The following is a 23,476-nucleotide window of genomic DNA, read 5'->3' on the forward strand; positions in this document are numbered from 1 at the left end:
TGTATCAATTGTCAATCATTGGTTAATGTTATTGTGGTATGGTTATGAATATAAACTATTCTAAATGTTAAAGCAATAGTATCAACACCATGATGTTTGTATGTGCTACCTATTAACTAATATTAATGTTACAAAAACAATAATGTTAATCTTATTGCAATAACAATATACCCGCATGTTTGTTTGTATTACCTATTAACTAATACTAGAGTTATTGCAATACTCTCGTTGATATTAACAAATATTAATATTTTGCAATAATACTTATTAATATAACATTATTACCTATGGACCCCCTCCTACGTTGCTAACACACCAAAAGACTCGTGAGTATAGAGGACATGTGATAATGCAACTTTAATACTTGTGTCTAAAAGTGATATGACATAAGAGAGAAGCTAGCATGCTTTTGCAAATTTCAAGCAGTTTTTTTGTCTTTGAGGAATTGATGCAACATTGTGTTTGTGTTCTTTATTTGTTTTTTGAAGACATTAAACAAACCTAATTACAACAACAAATTATAAATGTGTTATCCTAGACTAGCAAAGATTTTATCCATTTGTGGATTGCCTTTCACGAGCCTTTCACCCCTGCATGCCTCAATGTCAAATCTATGTAGATCAATTAGAGTAGAAAAGTATACACCACATCATGTCTAGGACCATGTGGGAGAGAGAATAGTCTCTTTGCTCATTCTCTTCTTCTACTCCATCTTGCATGCAAGAAATTAAATAGGAAGATGAGACCCAACAGGAGAGACAAGTGTTGTCCAAGTATGGTATTTCTTGAAGGATGATATGCAAAAAATGTTGGTTTTGAGGATGAGAGAGAGAGAGAGAGGTGGTCATACCATAGGGCATAACCGAATCTCTCATGTTTGTTAATGTGCTCCATGTCCTACATCACATGTACATCTAGCTACCAAAATGCCCTTTGTAGCTTGTTGCTCCTCTCACCAACTAGGGTTCCAAACCAAGTTGTGCATAATGTTCAAGTGCACTATCACATTAAGAATCTACTCTCATCATTGTCTTGCAACTAATACATGCGATCCAACATACAAGATATGTTGATGTCGAGTATGAAAAGTAAGGGAAGATTTGTAGATATGATAGGCCCAATTTGATTAGCTACTAAATTGGGGTATATGGAAAAGAAAATATATGTAGAGAAAGAAAATGTGGGTGTAGTCTTGATTTGGCAATCGAGAATTATTGTTGATGCTCTTTCAGAGTCGACTCTCTCTCTCTCTCTCTCTCTCTCTCTCTCTCTCTCTCTCTCTCTCTCTCTCTCTCTCTCTCTCTCTCTCTCTCTCTCTCTCTCTCTCTCTCTCTCTCTCTCTCTCTCTCTCTCTCTCTCTCTCTCTCTCTCTCTCTCTCTCTCTGCTTTTGTCTGCCCCTCTCCCCCGCAATATTCTAATAGTAAAACTACAAACCATACATGAGCTGATTCATTATGGCTACTTTTCTACGAGATACACATGCATGCAATGATTTCTTATTCCTAATTCTCTCTCTAATGCAATTTCAGTACAAGGGTGTGGAGTTGGTGTTCTAGAGACCCACCATTGCATCACATTGGCCTCTTGAGTCCTGCCACTTTGAGCATCAACTGCTTTTTAGCAATGATACAACTAGTTGGAAGAATCTTACCACATTATCTAGAGGGTCTCAAGCTCCTCTGACATGCATAGTTTGTGTGCTTCTTGTTCATCTTTTTCATGTGGTCATCAAAGGCAGAGACCCATGAGGGTTGGAATGAGAAGCCGAGTCTATGGAGCAAGCAAGTTCCTTTGGCAAGCCTCCAAAGCATCATCGACATTGCACTACAATGGAGTGCCACTTAATAATATTGAGGTTTGCCAAAGTCAAGACAATACTTGCACAAGGCCTCATAGAGCTTATCTTCATTATCTCTATTCTTTCTTATGTTCCACCAAATAGGAATGAAGCTGCAAGCTGATCTTGGGCAAAGCAACTCATCTTTCTATAGCTAAATATACAAAACTTTTTCTCCTCATTGATGGCTGTTACAATGAGTTTTTTCCCTACCACAAGGAGCCTTTAAGTTCCTATACTTCTTCTTGGCATGGTTTGTGTATAGGTTGTAAAAGTAATATTTCAATGTGGATATAGGTGAAAGCCTATACAACGTCCTCAACAATCGTCAATAATCCAATAAAAGTATCCCCTAAATAGTGGCTACATTGTGAATATGTTAGCTTGCACTTTCATGGAGTGTGTAATTTACATGTTATTAGGTCAATAGCTACTATGCCATCAATGTCTCCAAAGGCCTAGTCGATTGAATAGTCTTCAATGTTTGTTGGTCACTATCGTTATTCCAAACATCAACATGAGATTAGTTAGGACTCCAAGCTCGTGTAGTCTGTACTACTAGCTTGAGTTCCTTGCATGGCTCACCAATCTGACATTAAAGGCTAGTTGGACAATTGTAATGCCTACAACACAACATCACATGTTGACCACAGTGATGATCGTTAGGGGTAAAGGCACATGTGCCTAGCCACCTATATATTAGTCATGCTCATAGTACCTGCATACTCGCACACCTATACACTGCATGTGGCAGGCACCCATCACTATTACTTTATTTTTTATTATTTCAATGACATTTGAAAAAAGGGAAGGCCGGTCACACATTATGATTGTCGGAGTTCCCACAGTGTGTGTGTCTCTCTCTCTTGCTCCTGCTCCTTCCACCATAGCTCTTGCTTCCACTCTGGGCTTCCACTTCTTCAAGACTCACCCCCTTCAACTGGTATTAGAGCCATCTTCCCTAAGAGCTCGAGCCCCACTCAACATTCTTGTGGAGAAAAGCTTCAATGGTAGCCATGGATTCTTCACAATGAGGTATGCATTGAGCTCTACCTTCTCCCTGGCTTCTTCCTGTCACTCGAGGCTTATTCCAAGCCTTCCCTAGGACCTACTGGAGCCTTCCCAGTGCCACATTCCACTTAGCAAAGGCAGCAGGAGTGGCCAGCAATTCAACGTAAATTGTGCCAGTTTGTTGCCCCCCACCCCTAATCAATCTACTCTTCCTCTCCAACTCCTGAGTTCCTGAGCACTCTTGGGCATTCACTTGGCATTGTATTCAACACTTTGGGACTGAGTTAGGCCTCAATTGAAGCTCCCAAGATTAGCCATTGATTCACAGTATGTGACAGTTTGCTATCATACAATTCATTCATTGCCTAGAGGTCACTTATGTTTCCTAGGATGTCTATTTGATGTTGGATTGTCTAGGGATGTCATGTCAATGTATTAGAATGCTATGGGAATTATTTGAACACTCTTTTACTCAATTTTATAGAGGTTTTTCATTGCTATAATAAGCAGGGCTAAAGCTTATTTGGTTAGTGGAAAACATGCATATTGCTTCTCAGGTACTTATCGACTACTTGGGTTGATATACTGATGCTTATGGTTTATGTTACATGCTTTGTCATGCTTCTGGCTTGCTTTTGAGCTAAGATTGGAGCTTTGAATCTTGACATTGGCTATCACTCATTGTTATGAATGGCTATTTGATGCTCTAGTAAACGGCTTTGCAAGTTACTTGGGTCAGACGCTCCATGATATATGCTACTTGGATCTTGGATGTCTTGATGCCTTCCACATGATGTTTTGAGCTTTGTTTGCTCACCTGGCATTCGACTATTGTTCCAGTGGGAGCTACTACTTGACACTTGGATATTACATTGAGCATTTGGTTATGCAATTGAGCTTGAGGGACTTCTAGTGAGACCATGGGACTTGGTGATATGTACATGTTTTTGTCATGCTTTATATATACAATTGATGCATAGCGAGCTGATCTAACATTCCTCTTGGGTCGACACCTATTGAGGGTTGAGATGACTTTATTTTTTGGTTGATTTTTGTTGTTTTTGTGGATTGAATGGTTGATTTTTGATGGTTTTTGAAATATGTTTAGTTGTTTTGGAAGTTTTTTGGATGGGGTTGATTAGGTTTGAGAAGATCATGATGCTTTATAATGGAGATATGATGTTTTGATATGTTCTGTTGATGTCGTGTTAGTGTTTGATTGTGCCTAATTGAGTCTGTTGACCTTTTGTTTTGCTCTGTTTCCTTTTGTATGAAGGGATAGAATAAGGATTGATAAAGTTTTAGAGTTTTTGGAAGCTTATTGATTGAATCTCAATGGTTTGGAATAATTTAAGTAAGCTTAAGGCTTTCTGATGACCTTCTATATGGTTCTGTTAACCCTCTGTTGAGCTTCTGTAGAGCCTCTGTCTTTGTTCTGTTCTGTATCCCTCTGTAAGTGTGATGATGGATGAATGTGTAGCTTAGGAAAGTTTTCCAATCTTGGGAAGAGATGAATATAAGTTCAAAATAGTTCGAAGAAGTAGCTCTTGAAGACTTGAAGTAAAGACTGAGGTGACAGCGACACTGTGAAGCTATGAAGAGACACTGTAGTGGCTCAAGTGATCTTTCATATCATACATACCTCTTGGGAGGGGTATCCATGACCTAATAAGGGTTACAAATGATTATTCTTGATTATCTCATTGTACAATTTAGAGAGAGAATGTGTGTGTGTGTGTGTGTGTGTGTGTGTGTGTGTGTGTGTGTGTGTGTGAGATAGCCAATTCTATGCAAAACAATGTATCTATGAGTGAGAGATTATGAGAGAAAGCTATGGAACTTTTTAAGAATAATATTATGTGATGATTTCCATTCAAAGTTGTGTATTCTCTTGTGTCTTTGTGGTATCTTGATGAATTCTATGAATAATATGCATAGCACAATCAATTTTGTTCAAGTTAAAGTCGTGGGAGAATTGTTTCTATGAAGATGCGTGAAGATTTCTTATTCTCGGGATTCTTTTCCTTGTTGTGGACATATCAAATATGAAAAAGATGTTTGTTGATGATATAAGATAGATTTTCTTGTAGTGGATTCCCTATTTTCTTGGTGTTCCTCTTGGGGCTCCATATTTTTGCTGAGCAGCCGAGGAAATTTGCCATCAACAAGCATTAGAAGAGGATAAAAATGAAGGAAATGGCATTGCTAGGAGGAGAAGAATTCAATGCATGCTTCCAAAGTTCCTTCAACCATTGAAGAATTGGAGATTCTCACTGCCAAAGCCACTTTCTACAAGATGTTCATCCCACAATGGCAGAAACATATTACCATGATGGAGGCTATATGTAGTGGACTATTTCCTCTCCTGTTGAAGCGATAGAGACGTGCATCTTGGTGGCAAGTGGTTTGGGAACAAACTAAAGTGCAAAAACAGAAAGAATGATCATCCATGGGAGATTTAACATTCATTGAGAAGTTTCCAGACATCATTAAGTGGCAGATCATGAAGAAGCTTCAAGAGCCATGGTCAGTGGAAGTTCATGAGAATAAGAAAGAAAAGAGTTGGAATTTGTTCATGGATGCTCAACAACAGGATACGTGGGATGCATGGTGCACTGACAATCTCCTATTATTTGTCCAATTAGCAACCCATTAGAAGTTGGTAAATAGAGTGTTCTTCATAACATACACTATTGAAACCATTAGAACTGGCACTACTATGATGATGGCACCACAACGATCCTCTAAAGAATGAGTTTTGATACTTTCAAAACCGAATATTTTTCCCTCTGTAGTGGATTGAAAGCTTAATTTAGGTACATTGAAAAGAAGAAAGTAGAAGAAATGTTGGCAAGAGAGTCCTCTAGAGGCTAAAGCCCCCTTTGATTCTATTCTGTTGAGCACATACAAATTGGGTGGAGGTAACTCCCTGATGAATGATGCAATCAAGAGGTAAGCACTAGAATGAATCTAGAGGTACGTGAGAAGAGGGAAGGCAAAAATCAAAGCCGAGAATGAGCTAGCATTAAAAGCCTTTTTTGACACCTTAGTAGCACTCTTTACAAAAGTCCCCACGGCGACTCAAGGTCCCCTTCCTAGTTAGATTCATCCTAGAAATATCGATGATAGGCCAACAAATGTAATCCCATTGCCCATCTTTAAGGGAGAGTACAATGAAGACCCTTATCTCCATGTAAGGAGAGTTCATGGTAGCGTGTGTAGCCAACACTGCTAAAATCCTTGAGCAGCACTGGTTGGCAATATTCCCCGCCACTTTCAAATATGCAGTATTTCAATGGTATGAGAGACAAGCAGCAAGAACTTTTGGCACATGGAACGTCCTAAAGTCGACCTTCCTCTTCAGGCGTGAACATTTTGAAGAGCGGATGCGAGAGGAGTTCATAAACCTAAGTCAATCCTTTGGTGAATGGGTGGAAGCATATATCTCTAGAATGGAATCCATACTGAAAAGATGGGCCAACCATCATTTGGATGAAGGCATCTAGAAGGGAATTTTCCTTAGAGGTCTACAACCAGAAGTTTGTAAGTTTGTGGAATTGAGAAGACCAGTCAATCTGCAAGCTGTAGTAGTGGAATGTGCAAGACTGTATGATAAAGTTGAAGCAAGGCTATCAATGACCTCAAGAAGAGGAGTCCTACCATGCCAGGAATGGTGAACCCACCAAATATAGTCCTAGGGACAGTTCCCTACCCCTACGGTGCAAATGCAAACAATACCACAATACAGTGCACCAAATCCACAGTGGTGGCAGCAGACGACAATATCTCAAATGATAGTTCAACCACAACAATAGTGGCCTCAAACAGTTCCCACATTGGCAACTCCACAACAATAGTGGAATCCTACCAATTGAAACCAACAATCCCCAGTCTCAACACGAGCTTTGAATCAAAAGAATAGAGGACCCTCTAGATCAACTCAACCAGTTTATGCATTGATAACAGAGGCTTCCCAAAACCCTACTGCAAGTACTCCATGAGGTGAAAACTTGAAGGACTACCTATCCAATTCAGTCACAAGTATCAAGAAGGAGTTGATGGATGTGATTACAGAATAACTACAAACATTGAAGGTCAATACATTAAACATATTTAGTCCTACAAGAGGTGGAAGAGATGTGATGCGTTCTAATACATGGTGTGGAAAGTGCCATTAAGCGGAACGTTTAGCCATTGAATGTGCCCGAAAACCAACCATTTGTGGAGCCTTTTGTTCATACATTTTTTTAGGAAAAACCATACAGAGGATATTTGCTCTCTCAAGGAGATGTATGAAAGAAGAAAGAAAGATGAAGAAGGAAGATTCAACTTGCTGGAATCCAAAACGACAATCCAGGACATCATGCCAAAGCCTAGGGAGTTCGGTACTAATTTTGGCCCAAGGAGGTTTCCCTCTCAAAGTTACAGAGGATGATAGTCTGGCACTGGCTAGAGATTAGAGGTGGATAAAAGGGTCATGTCTTACCAAACTGTCCAAACCCTAGAAGGTCTATGGACTATAAACCCTTATGTAGTTCGATGCAAAGGAGAAGGCCACACTACAAAAGACTCTGTCCAAGTCCTGCTCCTGTGAAAGCCACTCTTGATACCCAACAGAAGATCCAAGAACTTGCTTCCAATTTGGTGGGATTGGAGGTTGCTACAATAATGCGTGCTAAGAAAGGAGAATCCACAGTTCTAAAAGAAAATGTTCCCTCTGCCAAGACAATAAAGTTCAACCTTCCCAGGGAGAAATAGAACAGTGCAACACAAAGCCATGTAGTGCAGAGCATTACAGCCACCACAGAGAGCTATAGAGATAGTTGCAGAGACAAAACCAAAGGTCGAGGAGATAGAGGATATTGAAGTACCTCCTGAAGAAGAAGAGGTGCAGATGTTGCCACTCTTGGAAGAGAAAGGGAAGATAAAAGTGGGTGTTGCCCCATTCCCTAGCTGATTGGAAAAGCCTGTAGATCCTATTAAAGAATATGACTTGGTCAAAGACCTAGACACCTTTAAACCTAGCCTAACATTCCGATAGTTGCTGATGTTGTCTCCTGGCTATCGAAAGAAACTTAAAAGCATATTGACAAGAAGAAGAGACCTAAGGATTGCTCCTTCAATAGCAACCAAGCCTAACAAAGCCCCAGAGCTAGTGAAGAAAGTGGATGTGGCTAATGCCTTCCTGGATCCTGGCACCCCCAAGATTGGTGTGTGGATTGAAGGATGCTTTATAGCAAACACATTGATTGATGGAGGCTCATCAATGAACATAATAATGGATGTGACAATGAAGGATCTAAGCTTGCAAGGTATGTAACCTATGTAGTGGCTTATCAAATTGGTAGACCAAAGCAGAATCAAGCCTTTGGGCATTCTCCCATATGTGAAGACAACCCTCATAGGAAGAGATTATTGGCAGATATATCTGGTGGTCAAACCAAATTCCTACAGGACCTCAGACCCTCTGCTGTTGGGAAGACCATGGCTTTTTGAAGCAAGGGCATGCACAAATTAGTTCAAAGGAACCCTAACCCTAGGCAGAGGACCCAACAAAGTGGTGCTAAAGTTGTATGGATCACAAAAAGACAAGGGATTCACTTCCATCGACTCCTCCAATGAGATAACAAATGCCACATCAGGAGTTGAAGAAGCCATCAAACAGATATTTCCTAGGAAAATAGAGGCACATTCCTTGACAGTGGGCATTGTAAGATAACTCCCAAAGGAAGCAAAGTCATTGTCAATGGGTGAATACCTCATAAACTCGGATGGACTTCTAAAATCACTTTCAACAGCGAGATAGAAGCATGGATGTATTGTTCTCCCTATTACATGGCTGTAGCAGAGCTAGAGGTAGAGACATACGCAAAAGCAAAAGCAGAGGACATAACAGAGAGTCTATTCTTCTCTTACAAAGCCCACACAAAGGCTGAAACAGAGTTTGAAGAGGACAAAGATGATAGTAAAGAAGAAGATTATGAAAGTGAGTTAGAAGAGTCTATCCCACTCGAAGAAGGCACAAATGAGGAAGAAGTTGTAGAAGCCTCAAAAATAGAAAATCCCAAGCTTTTAGAAAAAATTACTATGGTATCCTTTGGACTCACTAATGAGTGGCGTCATAAGAAAAATATCCATAAGAAATGGATTAAGCAGAATAATCCTTTCTTCAGCAGTGGCTCTTGTCACCTGAAGTTACCCTTCTCAAGAGAAGATGATGATGATGCACTTGTTGGGGGTAAAGGTGCCTATGCCTAGTTGCTCGTGTACTACTATACTAACAGTACCCACCACTGCACACTGCAAGTGGAGGGTACCCGTCACTGTCACTTTATTATTTATTCTTTTAGTGACAATTTGAATAAAGGAAGGCCCAGTCACACATTGTGACTTATAGATTTCCCATTTTGTCTCTCTCTTTCTTGCTCTTGCTTTCCTGCCATAGCTCTTTCAAGCAAGCTTCAATCCTTCTCACCTTTCAACTGGTATCAGAGCATGGATTCATAACTACTCGAGCTTGGTTCATGACATCTTCACCTTCCTATTGAATCCCTATATTCATTGGGTCTCCTTCTCGGCAATCATAGCCGACTCTCTCGAGCTCTTGTCCACTCCCTGGCTTCCTGAGCACCTACTCAACCCCTTTGGGCACCCTTAGGCATTGCATAAGAGGTATTTCTTTTTTTTTTTCAAGGTTTCATTGAGTTCATAGGTCTATAGGCCTGAGAAGAGAAAGGGGGCAGCAACATTGAAGCTCCTGTGCTTCATATCTCATCATAGACCTCTTATGGGCTACTTGAGGCTTGTTGTTGTGTGCCTTCTTTAGCACCCCCTTGAGCTTCTTACCACCTCAAGCTAGCCCAAAAATGTGAGCAATAACCTAGGAAAATCAGTGTGAATTTGCACTAGTTCATGGCAGAGCCCTTGGACAGCTCATCCTAATCATTGGCAACCTCATTTGGGCACTATACACTTGGTTTATGCTTGGCATTTGATCCTGAGCCTTGGCATTGAGCATTGATGTAATTTACTTCAGGTTTGGGACTATTATACACAGTTTACAAGTAGTCCACAACAGTGCTACATTAGCATTTTATGTCTGGACCACTTTGGCATTGACATTGGTTGTCCGATTGGTCTCGAATGCTAAGAAAATATATGCCTATGATGTGAGATGCATTTGGGGCTGAATTTGCTCAATCATTGATTGTTTTACACGGTCCACAGGCAGCCCAAAATAGGGCAGCCCCTGTCATTACATTTTAAGCTCATGCTACATGGTCATTTGATGCCCGATTATGTCCGACTGGTGCCTATATATATGGGCAAGTATGCATACGGTTTGCCTATGGTTTTGATCTTGGATTGAGCCATTGTTTGCTCAGTTTTGGACATTTATTTGCTATTGGAATATTCAGGGCTGAAGCTCATTTGCTTATGTTTGGATATGCCTATTGGATTCGGGCAATGTCTTGGATGTATACATTGATGTAGTGACTCTAGGGGATCGACATAGATCTTGGATTTGCTCTCAGATCATTGGTTGAGCTTGAGCTTACATAGCATTTGGATCTCCATCTTTGATGTACTTATGGCATGTACTTTGCTTATGTCTGACCGGTTCTTGACATGCTTGGCTTATGCCATCTCTATACATGCTATTTACATTGTCTTGGAGTTGATTGCTATTATGGCTTACTTGGCTTGACATTTCATTGCCCGGAGCTTACTTTGGCTATTTCTTGGTTTGCTAGAGTTAGAGTTTGATCGTACTTGATGTCTAAGGATACCACGGAGCTTACATGCTCGGGATGTCTCATTGATGCTTGATCTTGGACACATGTCATTGGTGCACTCTTACATGCTTTGTTTGAGCTTTCTTGCTTGGCATTTACGACTTTTGTGCCAACAGGAGCGTCCTAATACGCTTAACAGACATAGAGCAGGTGGGTTTATGCTACTTGAGGATTCGGATACTTGAGACTAGGATCTTCACTTGGATGTTGCATGGTTGATATGCCGTGGTCCTCACAGATGTACTTGGGCTGATTTGGGCTTTGCACTCCCTGAGCATACACATATTTGTGTCATGTCTTGCCATTGTTGTATACACTTTGCCTTATTACACAGGGAATGTGTTGGCTTACTAATGGATTCATTTGACATGCTTGGGTGTTTGCTCGATGTCCTTATGACTATCGCTTGCTAATTTATACCCGCTTGATGCCGGTTATGCTTTAACAGTCAGTGGTTGACTTGGTGCATTCATTTTGCCTACAGTTTGCTCTCATTGTACCTGGATGTTAACCCCAAGTCGAGATGGTGGAGAAATGAAGGAAAAAGTGAAAAAAAGATGGAAAAAGAGCAAAGACATGTAGGCGGCCTCTAAAGCTAAGCTGGGGCAAAAAGTGCAATTTTAAATGAAAGGTGCCTCAAAAAGCTCTAAAAGCTCTTGTAAAAGAGCGCCAGGCTCCTTCCTGTGCCAATTGTAAAATATTAGACAGGTGTAAGCTAGAGGCATAGGGCTAGAAGAGGGAAATAGAGAAAGGACCTTGCCACAACAGCCGGCCATGTAAAAAAGGGATGGATGCCCATGGGATTTTAGGGCTTGTATATAAAGTTCAAAAAGTGAATGGAAGCTCATTCTTTTGGTGTGTGGCTAACAAGAGTTCTCTTCTTCTTCTCTTCTTCTCTTCTCCTTGCTTGGGTGTGCTCTAGAGAGAGGGAGTGTGAGAGTGTGAGGGAGTGAGTGTGTGGGAGTGAGGGATCAAGAGGGTGAAGCTCTTCACCATCTCCTCTTCTCTTCTTCTCTTATCTTTTCTCGTGCGCGCGGCTATGGTGGATGGAGCTTGGAGATGGAGGAGGCTTGAGCTAGCATCTAGGATAGTGGAGCTACCTGCGTGTGTGAGAGAGGAGGCAACTCATTTCAGCATCAAGGTAAGCTCACTACACTTGTAGAATCGACGGCGCGTCGGCTAGGTGAGAGATAACCATTAGAGCTCGCTTGAAACGCTTGAAATAATAAGCAGTCCGTGGGTCTTGGCGGTTGAGCGTGAGCTCCCTCTACATTTTGGTTCCATTGCCGAGACGAATGGATTCAAGCTTGAGCACTTGCGTGCCTCATATCAAGCATCGAAGTAAGGGATTTATCCTCGAACTGGAGCTTGAGATAGGTAGAAAGTTGGGTTTTTTGATCTTCGAAGCAAGTAAGTATTTTGGGTTATTTTGTTTGTTTAATGATTGGAAAACATGGAGAAATCGTTCCAGTTTTTTGTTTTCGATTCTTGTTGCATTTAGCATAGGTTAGGATTAGGAAATTGAATTGAAAAAGGGTAGGGTTTACCGTTGCAAAACAGGGCAAAACATGGCACAAATCATGCAAAAAATGGTAAAAAGATTGCTTGGTATGCTTAATGTCGGCAAGTGAGTGATTGGGAGTGTCCAAACCTTACCCGGGAAGGGGTTTAAGAGCCAAGAGGCCAAGGGAGAGCTCATTTGCAACCCTTGCAATGAAAGAGCGAGAGAGAGAGAGAGAGAGAGAGAGAGAGAGAGAGCTCGTGGAGAATCGATTCGATCTTGTCCGCCGGAGACCCTACCAATCGCTTCATGTGTATCAATCACTTCTCCTTGCACCCTAGTTTTGATCTGAAAGGTTGTGTGTAAAATGATTAGCTAAATCATTAGTTTCGATCAAAATCGCCTCGGTGCTGCCACGTTGCGTGCAACTTGGCCCGTCCAAGCAGCCGATTTCTAGGTCAAGTCCCAGAATCGGCCCTTGGCCCTTTGTCTTTTGGCCAACTCGGCCCAAAATCCTACTCGGCCCGTCCGAGTGATATCACTCGGCTCCACTTACAAACTCGACCCTCGGCCAACCATCCCGCTCAGCCCTCAGCCCGAGCAACACAATTCGGCCCTCGGCCCGCGCAAAACTTGGCCCTCGAGCATACCTAATTCGGCCCTTGGCCCGTGTGCCTTGGCTCGTTCGAGTAGACTCCCTCAGCCCGTTCGAGTGACCTCATCCAAGTGGACCTTTTCAGCCCATCCAAGTCAACACCTCAGACCGTCCGAGTCAATACCTCAACCTGTCCGAGTCCACCCTGTCTAAGTCATCCATTTGGCCCTCGGCCTGCATCCGAGTCACCCACTCGGCCCCTGCAATTCGGACAAGTTGGGCCGATTGTGGACTTTTTCAAATTTTCCAAAAATTTGACTAGACCCAGCTAGACCTCAGTCACACAACCTGTCACGAGTCCTCTTGACGCTCAGAACTCAATTCTGGTGCAAGGAATAAGCAAAATCGTAAAGCGCAGCCACTTAACAGCTTGCATAGGATGTCGCGAGACCTAGAGTCCTAGAGACAACCCGCTGAGCCATAAACCCTAACTGGACCAAGAACGAGCAAGGCAACGTAGCAGGAACACCCGAAACCGTGTCAAGATGGCCAGAGAATTGATTGACAAGCCCTATGAGGCCCAAATGAAGCGAGAGCGCATAAGACACTTAGATATTATTTGTTGCACTCACCTTGAATTTCCACACTTAAAGTACACTTAAGGAAAACCGAAAGCCTAATTGAGCACAAGTGCACGGGAAGGAACACACACATTGAGAGGAGATAAATTGAGGATTGTATTTAATAAGTCAAGGAATTCACTTAGATAAACAACTCAAGGAACCCACCAATAGGAGAAGACCCAAAGACATAGACAGGCTATCGATATACGGAGTATGACCAAGCAAGCGGTGCCAAAGAGGTGGATTTGACAAACTTACTCAACCTGATCGATACCTTGGTGGAGCATGAGAACACGATGATGGCAGAAGAAAACCTAGACCGCAGGCCGAATGAGAAACTCGACTTAGGAGTCTTCCCAGAGGCAATTTAGTAGCTGGTTAGTAGTTACGATACACACGCCCGATATGAGCACCACGGCAGGACAATGGATGCCATCATCGCAGACTTAGAAGAGGAGAAGAAGCTAGCCCACAAGGCACTGCAAAGCATAGTAGAGTACAACAGAGACCAGCAGGCTAGGAGCCAAAGGCAAATCATAGAATTACACGAGGTACAGCGGGCGGTGAACCTAGTTGGTAGAAACCGAACTGATCACGAGAGAGCCCTGGAAGGAGACTTAACGATGAGCGAGCTTCTCATGAAGTGACTGCTGGACAACACAACAGTAGAGCAAAGTGCCATAGCACTAGCGACATCATTACTAACAAGATTAGGAGCAAAGCAAGGCTCCAAGAGCCAGTCCAAAATCCCAATCGTTGCAAAGCAGCTCGACAAGTACCAGCCCCATGACAATCCATACAGTTTCATAGAGCAATTCGAGCAAGTCTGCGAAGCCAACAGCCTCACCAACATGACTCAGTGCTCTCAAGCATTCAGGCTCTACTTAGGTGACAAGGGTAGTAGGACTTGCTATACGAGTTTAGATGCCACAGAGCGAACCAACTTCAACAGCCTCAAGAATCTCTTCATCAAGAGATTTGGCAAGCCTGGATACTCCGACAATCTGCTAGTGAGATTGATGAATGTCAAGCAGAAGGAGAAGGAGGACATTTGTGATTACGTGACCCATGTGAGGAGTCTCTTTAAGAGAATCTCTACAGGCGAACGACCAACTGAAAGAGTAGTGTCAATTGTATTCATCAGTAGAATTCAAAATGAGAAATTGTATAAGGATTTGGTAGACAACTCAAGCTTGCAGCAAGATGCGCTAGCTAGGGTTTTTGAGAAAGCCATCAGAATTTACGACCAGCTGAAAGAGAGAAGCTCCAAGAGCTTAAAATTAGAAGAAACCAACTCACGGAGCTCAGAGAGAGCTTCAACCTCGAGGGAATGATCAGGCCCAACCACCCAAGATAAGGGGAAAGCCGCCGAGACAAACCAGGACTTGGCTGATGTAAATATGGAGATAGCCAAGCTGCAAGACATATTGAGACGACCAATGCACCCACATGTCCAATGCGTGTATTGTGGCAAAAACCACTTGCCAGCTGAGTGTCAAGACCCTAGGTCAAGACGCTAGGTCAAGACCTTGCACTAACTGCGGTGGGTTCGGTCACGACGTCGCGCATTGTAGATTACCAAGAAGAGTTCTGTACTCGCAACCATACGGCCAGCCCTACCTAACGAACAGGCCGCAACCATTCTTCGGAAGGGGAGCCCCATTGGCCCTTCCTGCACCTAACGACATTAAGCCGGCTGTTCCTAGGATGGACATAAACCCTACATGCATATCTAGACCACCTGGTCCCTACGTGACCCATCCACCGAGTGACGCTCGAGTCCACTATGTGGAAGAGCCGAATGAGGAAGAGACTTACGTATATACCCTTACTTATTGCACAACGACAAGGGCAACGCAGTCCTTATGGACTATCGACCAGTATCAATGATGGCATTAGGAAGAGAACAAGGTAGAGGCCTAGGAGGGCAGACATAGGATCCAATCGTCTATTGGACTTGTGGTCACCCGGGGCATGTCTCATCACGCTGCCTTGAGAGGGAGCATCAGAACAAAGACAAAGTGAACTAAGGTGCGTTGAGTGCGAGATCACTCATCTCTTCGTTGATTGCCCAAAGTGAAAACCATCTTCGAGTTCAGCCAACATGCCATTTGTCCCATTGGGGTTGTTTGGTGTAGAGAACCTCAATTGGCAGGCCACACCTATCCCATTGCGAGTCATGACTCGTGTCTAGATGAAGCAAGTCGGCATATCACTACCAGGGCCTAGCAACCTCGATGCAGCATTGATAGGGAAGAAGAGCCGTAGGCGGAGAAAGAAGAGGCTTGAAGCTAAGGTTGCACTGAAAATTGAGAGTGCTACTACTCTGCCTACTGGAAAGAATGTCACTGATGCGGAGGCAAAAACTTCAATCCCTAAGATAGTCGAAAAGGGAAGTGCTAAGGTAGGGGAATACCGACATCCAAAGCACCAACTAGAGGCCATAGAGAAAGTGAAGGAATGGGTGAAAGAGGCCCAAGAGCACCTAAAGGACGCTAAGCCCATCCTAGAGGACGAGATCGATGATCTCTCCAGCATAAGCACTCCAGTCTCACCCCCTCGACCAAAGTCGGGGGATGCGACCGCACCACAAGCAGTATCGTTTAGGCCAAGTCTTGATGCTGCAGGCCTGCAAATTAGTCACGGCCATTGGCTAAAACAATCTGGATTAGGAGAGAAATGAGTAGCCAATGACTTCCTTACCACGCTCGTGATCACCCCTGTGACACTAAGTCTGGGAGACCAGTTTAAGTAGCATCCCACCCTATGGCAAGACTTGAAACAGTGGGTTGAAGGATCACGAGAACAAGATGCTGATCTACATGACCATGATGCAGAGACAGAAATACTGACTCTGATGTTGCACTCTGCACAAAGTCCTTGCACGTTAATGCCTTTTGGGAGGGCACCGAGATGCATGTAGTCTTACCAATCCTAGCCCTAGGTGACACAACGAGAAAGGGGATCATAGACACGGGAGATAGGGTTAGTATGCTTAGCCATGTAGTGCTTCAGACTTTGGGAAACCCACCTATTAAGACTGCTAAGTTTAATGTCACACTAGCAAATGGTATGAGAGTGAAACCATTCGGGGTGCTAAAAAACTGGCCAGTGAAAATCGCATGTGTCTAGTTATCGGTTGACTTTATAGTCATGAAGGGTGTGGACTATGATATCCTATTAGGCTGACTCTGGATGCGCAATGTCAAAGTCATCGAAGATTGGGGTACGATATCCTATTAGGCTGACCCTGGATGCACAATGCCAGAGTTATCGAAGATTGGGGTAACAGCTTAATCTTCATTGGCAATTGAACGAACGCCGTGAGGGTCGAGATGGACACATGGAAGACCTTACTAGTCGACTTGGATGCCATCTCCACGATGCTTAAAGGGAACGCTCAAGTCAAGAAGTCCTATGGACCCTTGACCAAGTATATTCCATGCCTAGAGGACGAGCGAGATTGGATGCATGTCCTTGCTACAATCGACCTGCCATTCTCAGATCATTAGGCATACGAGCAAGCCATCAAGACAATCGGTAAGTCTAAAGACACACCCTCTGTACCAGTTTGCATGATGGCAGGAACCTTTCAGGGGAAACCTAAACTTGTCACCTTCCAAGTGCCAAATAACAAGAGGGAACCCCAGGAGATTCTGGAATATTTAATGGGCAAGCTAGTTGGCAATCCAGCAACAAACTTCAAACCACTCCAGGACCTCTTAGATGAATCCAAGTGGCAATGGACCAGGGTGCATGACTTGAACCTCATGTACAACTGGGCCCTAATCCCCGATCAAAGACAAGAGATATACCAAGACCTAGGAGACGATGAGTAGTCTGACGAAGAGGACTCTAAAATGAATACGAAAATTGTCGATCTTTCAATGATGAAAGCGAGGGTGAGATGGATACCATAGAATATAACACTGAGGGACGGGAAATAGAACAAATACGATCAGACTCCAAGCCACAGAAAAAGAGTGTCTTTGGGATAGAGCGAGGGGTTATGCACATCTATTGTGATTACGCTTGGTTGGAACACATAGGAGCCATAGATTTTGATAAAGCAGGCAAAGCCCAATCCGGTATGACACCAGTGCTTAGGACAGAGTCTACATCTGAGTTGCAACCACCAGGGGAGACCACCTCTTCTAGCGAAGATGGGGAGTTTAACTCTGAGTCGGAGGTAAGTTCAGATAGTGACCTAGAGATACCTAGGCCAGCCAAGACCACACGCACCAAGGGGGACCTACCCGTCCACTTGAGGTGTAGATGATTGAAAGAGGAAATGATAAAACAACCCATGGACACATGAACGGAAGAACAAAGAAAAATGCAGGACCTCCCTAAAAGATTTATGAAATTCAAGAAAGGGGATAGGGTAGTGATCCTGTTGGGTGCCAAACGTCAAGGGCAAACAAGTGAATTGATTGAGGGACCAGCCAAGGTTAAGGAGGTGAACCTAGCCTAGGAAGGGGAGACACCCCGACCAGTCTTCATTGCCGATGACTTGACTAAGGAAGAGAAAACGAGTCTTGTCTCTCTCTTGCGAGAGTACATAGACGTATTCGCTTGGTCCTTAGAAGAGCTTAAGGGGGTAGATCCGAGTGTAGTGACTCATAACATATCCATGATGCCAAATGCTATGCCGGTCAAGCAGCGACCGTACCCTATGAATCCAAAACACGCTTATGCAGTCAAGGAAGAGATTGACAAGCTGATGAAAGCAGGATTCATTTACGAAATTGAGCACATGGATTGGGTATCGCCCATCATCATTGTCATGAAGAAGAATGGAAAAATCAGAGAGTGTGTCAATTACAAGAAGGTGAACGCTCCTACTAAGAGGGACAACTATCCATTGCCGTATATGGAGCACATGCTTGAAAGAGTGGTTGGCAAGGAAGCCTACAGTTTTCTGGACGGCTTCTCGGGATACAATCAGGTGCAAGTGCATCCTACTAATAGGCATAAGATTGCCTTCGCCAATGAGTGGGGCGTCTTTGCTAACATAGTCATGCCCTTCGGGTTGACTAATGCCCCCGCCACCTTCCAATGCCTCATGTGCACCATATTTAAAGACATGCTTCGCAAAGAGTTGGAAGTCTTTGTAGATGACTTGTGTGTTCACTCAACCTGGAGAGAACACTTAGACAAACCCTGAGCAGTCTTTGAGCAGTGTCGCCTATATCGTCTCTCCTTGAACCCCTTAAAGTGCCAGTTTTGGGTGAAGCATGGATGCATCCTAGGGCACGTGGTGTCAAAGAATGTCATTGCCACTGACTTCTCGAAAGTCAGGGTTATTGTTGATTTTCCGCCCTCAACATCTATGCCAAATGGGTGGGGACACATTGCTGCACCATCAATTGTGCACATTGGCATACTCCCTCTAAACCATTCTTCTTGCCAATCTCTCAAACGGATGTGAGTTATGGATTTCAATCATTATTTTTCAAGTGACGTGAGTCACGAAATGAGCTATTGATCTATCCTTTCAACATGAGTAATTGTTGAGACCACATGATGGATATCTTGCCACCAACAACCTACCTAACACTTCATCAACAAAGCTACCTCCCTGGGTGTTATTTTGTGGTCCCTGCCTTGCTAAATAGGTGTGATGTGGCAAGTTGTGGTATCCCCTGCCGACATCTACAGTCCTTGATACGACAACAATGGTTCACTTCAACCATCTACAAATTGGGCCAAGTTTTTCTAACCTTACCCCTTTTTCTTACCAAACTCAGTCATGTTTTAAGTGTGGGGATGTACATGTATGAGTTGTGATCAAGTGTCATGCCCATATTGATCAAGTCAATCTGATCTATTAAGGTTTTAAGTGTGGGGATGTGTCCCGGCGCGTCTGCTTTGTAGACCCTCATGGACACATCCCTGTTGGACGATTTGGAACCACAATTTGATGATATAGCCCTGACCTACACCTTTCCTTTGACCTTTTTTTTTACTGCTCACAATTCTGATGTCTAGTTTGTCCGTTATTAAATTTTCCATCATTTTGGGTATTTTAATGTGTGTTTTTTACTATTTTTTCATGTGAACCTAACTTTATCACCTCAGAATTCAATTTTGATTGAATAGCCCTATTGGGCTTGCTCCCTTGCATACTTTTATTTTTCCCCCTTCTATTTTGGCTCACCGATTTTATTTTATTAATTTTTTCAGTGTGTTTTTGTGTTCGTTTTTTCTAATTTTTTCCATGTGAACACCCTTTAGTGCTACCAAAATGTGTTTTGACCTGACACCACTGTCCCAGAAGTTTCCTCTTTTTTAAAAAAATTTGGTTACCCTCCGTTATGATGCACAAATTTTCTCATATTAATTTTTGACTTTGTTTTTATATGTGTTTTTGTTGTTTTTCCCATGTGAACACAATCTACCACCCTTGCAATTGCGTTCTACCTTTCCCATTCTGTCTAACCCCTCAATGCATACCTTTTTTTTCACCTCATCAAGTTGCTCCCTAAGGATCTCTCCATATTAATTTTTATTTCTCGTTTTGAGTGTGTTTTTTTTCGGTTCTTTCCATGTGAACGGGTCCTATCTCCATCAAAACTACGTTCTCACCTGATAGCCATGTTCGGCACGTCATTTTGCACACTTTTTCTTCTTTTTCTGCTTCATTTCGGTGGCTGGATTTTTCAAAATTAATTTTTCTATTATTCATGTTTCAATATTCTGCGTGTTTGCACGCAAACATCCCGATTTACGTCTTCTAATGCACTCGATAGGTCCATCATGCCGTCCTCCACCCGCACATGTGCCTGCACGCCCTCTCAATCCCAACAACGCAAAAAAAAAAAAAAAACCCCACCCCATGCACACACACGAGACGAGCAGGACGATGGTCATTAAAAAAAAACAAAACAAAAGAACCACATAATTCCTTAATTAATATTAAAAAGAAGAATGGGAAAATAAAGAGCAAACAAACCACATTCCACCTCTCGCCCATAACCACCCCTTTTCCCTCCTCTCTCTCCTCTCTCCTTTTCTTTCTCTCTCCCGGTGACCTCTCCCTCCCTACCTTCCTCTACCCTCCCCCCACCTTGCAGGTCGCCCTTCTATTGAGAAGTAAGCATGGGAACTCTCCTTACATTAGAGAGGATAAGGGTAGCTAGGTGTAAATGGACTGGAGGACAGGGGAGCAAGGAGAAACCCTAACCCTAACTTCTCCAGAGGCTATATAAGCAACCCGAACTACAGACTCACTGTTGAGGAGAGTGTACTAGTTGTACCTTGAACAACTGACTAAGCAAGATCTTGTTCTTGTACTTGAGCTCTCTCTCTCTCCCTCTTGTGCACAATATCTCATGCTTCCAACTTTGATTTGCAACATGGTATCAGAGCCATTTGTGATCCTTTAGCTTCCCTCAACTTCCCTACATCAGTTAAGTGCACATGAGGTTTCAATTTCTACCTCTTTCCTCTTGACCACCATAGCCACAGCTTGACCCACCTCTGTTGGAGGACCTAGGGAGGGCAAATGAGAGCATTTTAGCTCAAGGTTTCTTCTGGGTGATTTGGTGTGGCACATCAAAGGTTGGGATTAGGAGATGAGGAGGGTAGCATTGCAGCAAACACATAAAACGGTGTAGATCTACAAGCGACATCTCCCAGCTTTCATAGTCCCCCTAGTGGGCTATCTCCCTCTTAGAGGGTTTGAAGAAATTCTCCCTCTATTGACTACTATGAGCCAAACCCTAACTATGAGTTTCTAGCAACCATAGCCAGAAAGCTTCAAGCTTTTCCATTTTTCAAAATTTTCAATTTATAATCATTAACAATGATTCTAATCACTGAAGCACATGCTTTGAAGTGTGTTCCTGATCTGTGAGTGGCACCAACACTTAGGAGACATCATAAGCTCACCGAGAAGTGTGAGTTCAATGTCGGTAATAAGACCATATAGTAGCATCCAAGTTAATGCAAGATCGGTAAGTGGCATAAGATCTTGCAATGGTCAAGCTCTAGAAGAAGCCCAAGTATATTTACAACAACATCCAAATAAGTGGCTCTACAAAGTACATGACAGTAGACAAAGTGCATAGCTAGGTAAGCATCAAGAGCAATTGCTCTCTAACCTATATGGGCAAAAACAACCCAACTAGCATAGAACCTAGGCAATGCAGAAGCAACAAAGCCATAACTGCTAAACCTAAGCACTGTCAAGAAGTCTAGTGATCAAGGAGTAACTTGCAAAGAACTAAGCATCAATGAGTGATGAAATCTCAATAACCAACTACCAAGACAATGGAGCAAGCACTACTCAAAACATGTATCTGCATCCAAGTAAATCTAAGATCCATAATCGGGGCATTAAGGGCCAAATAGCATCCAAGCTGCATAAGTGATAAGCCAACCAAATGCAAATTGCTCCACAAAATTCTCAAATGCAAGTCAATTCAAGCCCAAATATCTGTCATACTACAGCCAAACCCAAAAGCATCCACATTAGACATCAGTCCCATAATGGGTAGCATGGGGCATAAAGCTTGTCAAGTGAAATGCCAACTGCAAAGAAAATGATAGTCAACCAAGAATTGAGCTCTACTCTTTGCTCAAGAAGCATTTGGGAGCATAAACATCAAAGTGGCATCATCCAAATACATTAGCATATCATCCCAAGTAGTCATAAGCACTCGTAGACCATAGGCATAACCAAACTGGAGGTAAAAGAACATGTCAACCAAGGTAGCATAAATCCCAACCAACAACGAAGTGTCCGCATCCAAATCAAGGCTCAAAGCTCTCAAATAGCATATCCAGGCATAAACCATGATGACCAAGCATCAATACATCCAACAGTACACCTGAATATTAACAAAGAGCATTATGCATAAGTCGTCCATGATAAAACCTTGTTGCCTAAACAATGTATAGCCGTAAATCCCTACATAAATCGAGCTATGGAAGCTCAAAACAAGTCCCAAAGCATCTTAAAACATTGGGCAAACATCCCCAAAGCATTTGGGCATCAAATACCAAGCCTCGAGAGCATCACATAAGCTAAGAGCATGACATTTTCTTGTTGTAAATCAACTCAGATCTATTACAAAAAATTTTGCAATCTGAATTTGGCAGATTTGACATCACAATTGCATCCAAAGCGTGCCAAAACCCCAAGTTAAAGTCTTACCTTGCCTAAATCAGGTTCCAGATGCTCGATATATGAGAAAAAATGGGATTTTAAAGCCAGTTTTTGAAACAGGTGAAAAAAAACTGTGAGCTACTACTATGGGGCGTGCTGGTTATGCTGAGAATAAGGGGGCAAATGGGGGCATACAAGGTTCCCAATGAAGCCAAGAAACACCTGCAAGGAGGCTATGAGGGCCGGGGAGAGGCAGAGATGAATCTTACCTCGAGGGGAAGAAGTCATGGCTGGCATTGAAGCTCCAAGCTCTAGGTCTTCAATCCGGGCTGAAGTAATGTCGGGGCCAAGCTCCACGATCAAGCTCTGATCCAAAGCTCTGACACCAGTTGAAGGGGATGCAATGGCATTGGGGAAGGAGAAGAGGAAGATGCAGGAGAGAAGAACACACACAATGTAGGTGCTGTTCAACTGAACTGATAGCCTTATTGCACTATCATATTACATATGAATAAAAAATGGACGGTCATAGTGTACACACGGGTAGGCCCAAAGGCCTTTTACCCCAACAATGCTTACTTCTCAACACCCCCCTCAATGCCAGGTGGCATTGGATAAAGCATGATAGGATATCCCTCCTTAATCCACAATGAGATGCCTTTATAAATTAGGCTACAAAAGAAGGTTATAGATAGAGAGTGTTAGAAGACTCAAAAGAGTCGGTCATTTGTGGATTGGGAGGTAAAGTTGGCCTCCAATTCCCTAGGTACTTTTGAAACACTGAGACACTTACTGGTGATATCCGGTCTTTTTACATTTATTGCGCTTCATTTTGTCAGGATATATCTTCCAGAAATTGCTTACAATATGCAATTTTTTGTGACAGAAGGAGCACTTAGTAGAAGTTGTATGGACTAACACTTGCTCATGGAAAGTAAATGCTGAAGTCCCTTCAGTATGGTTTCTCTTTTCTTCATCCAAGCAAGATTGGATGGTACTT

The sequence above is a fragment of the Lygodium microphyllum genome, chromosome 11 (assembly GCF_053477565.2).
Source record: "Lygodium microphyllum isolate KBCC chromosome 11, Lygodium_microphyllum_v1.1.10, whole genome shotgun sequence".
Classification (NCBI taxonomy): Eukaryota; Viridiplantae; Streptophyta; class Polypodiopsida; order Schizaeales; family Lygodiaceae; genus Lygodium; species Lygodium microphyllum.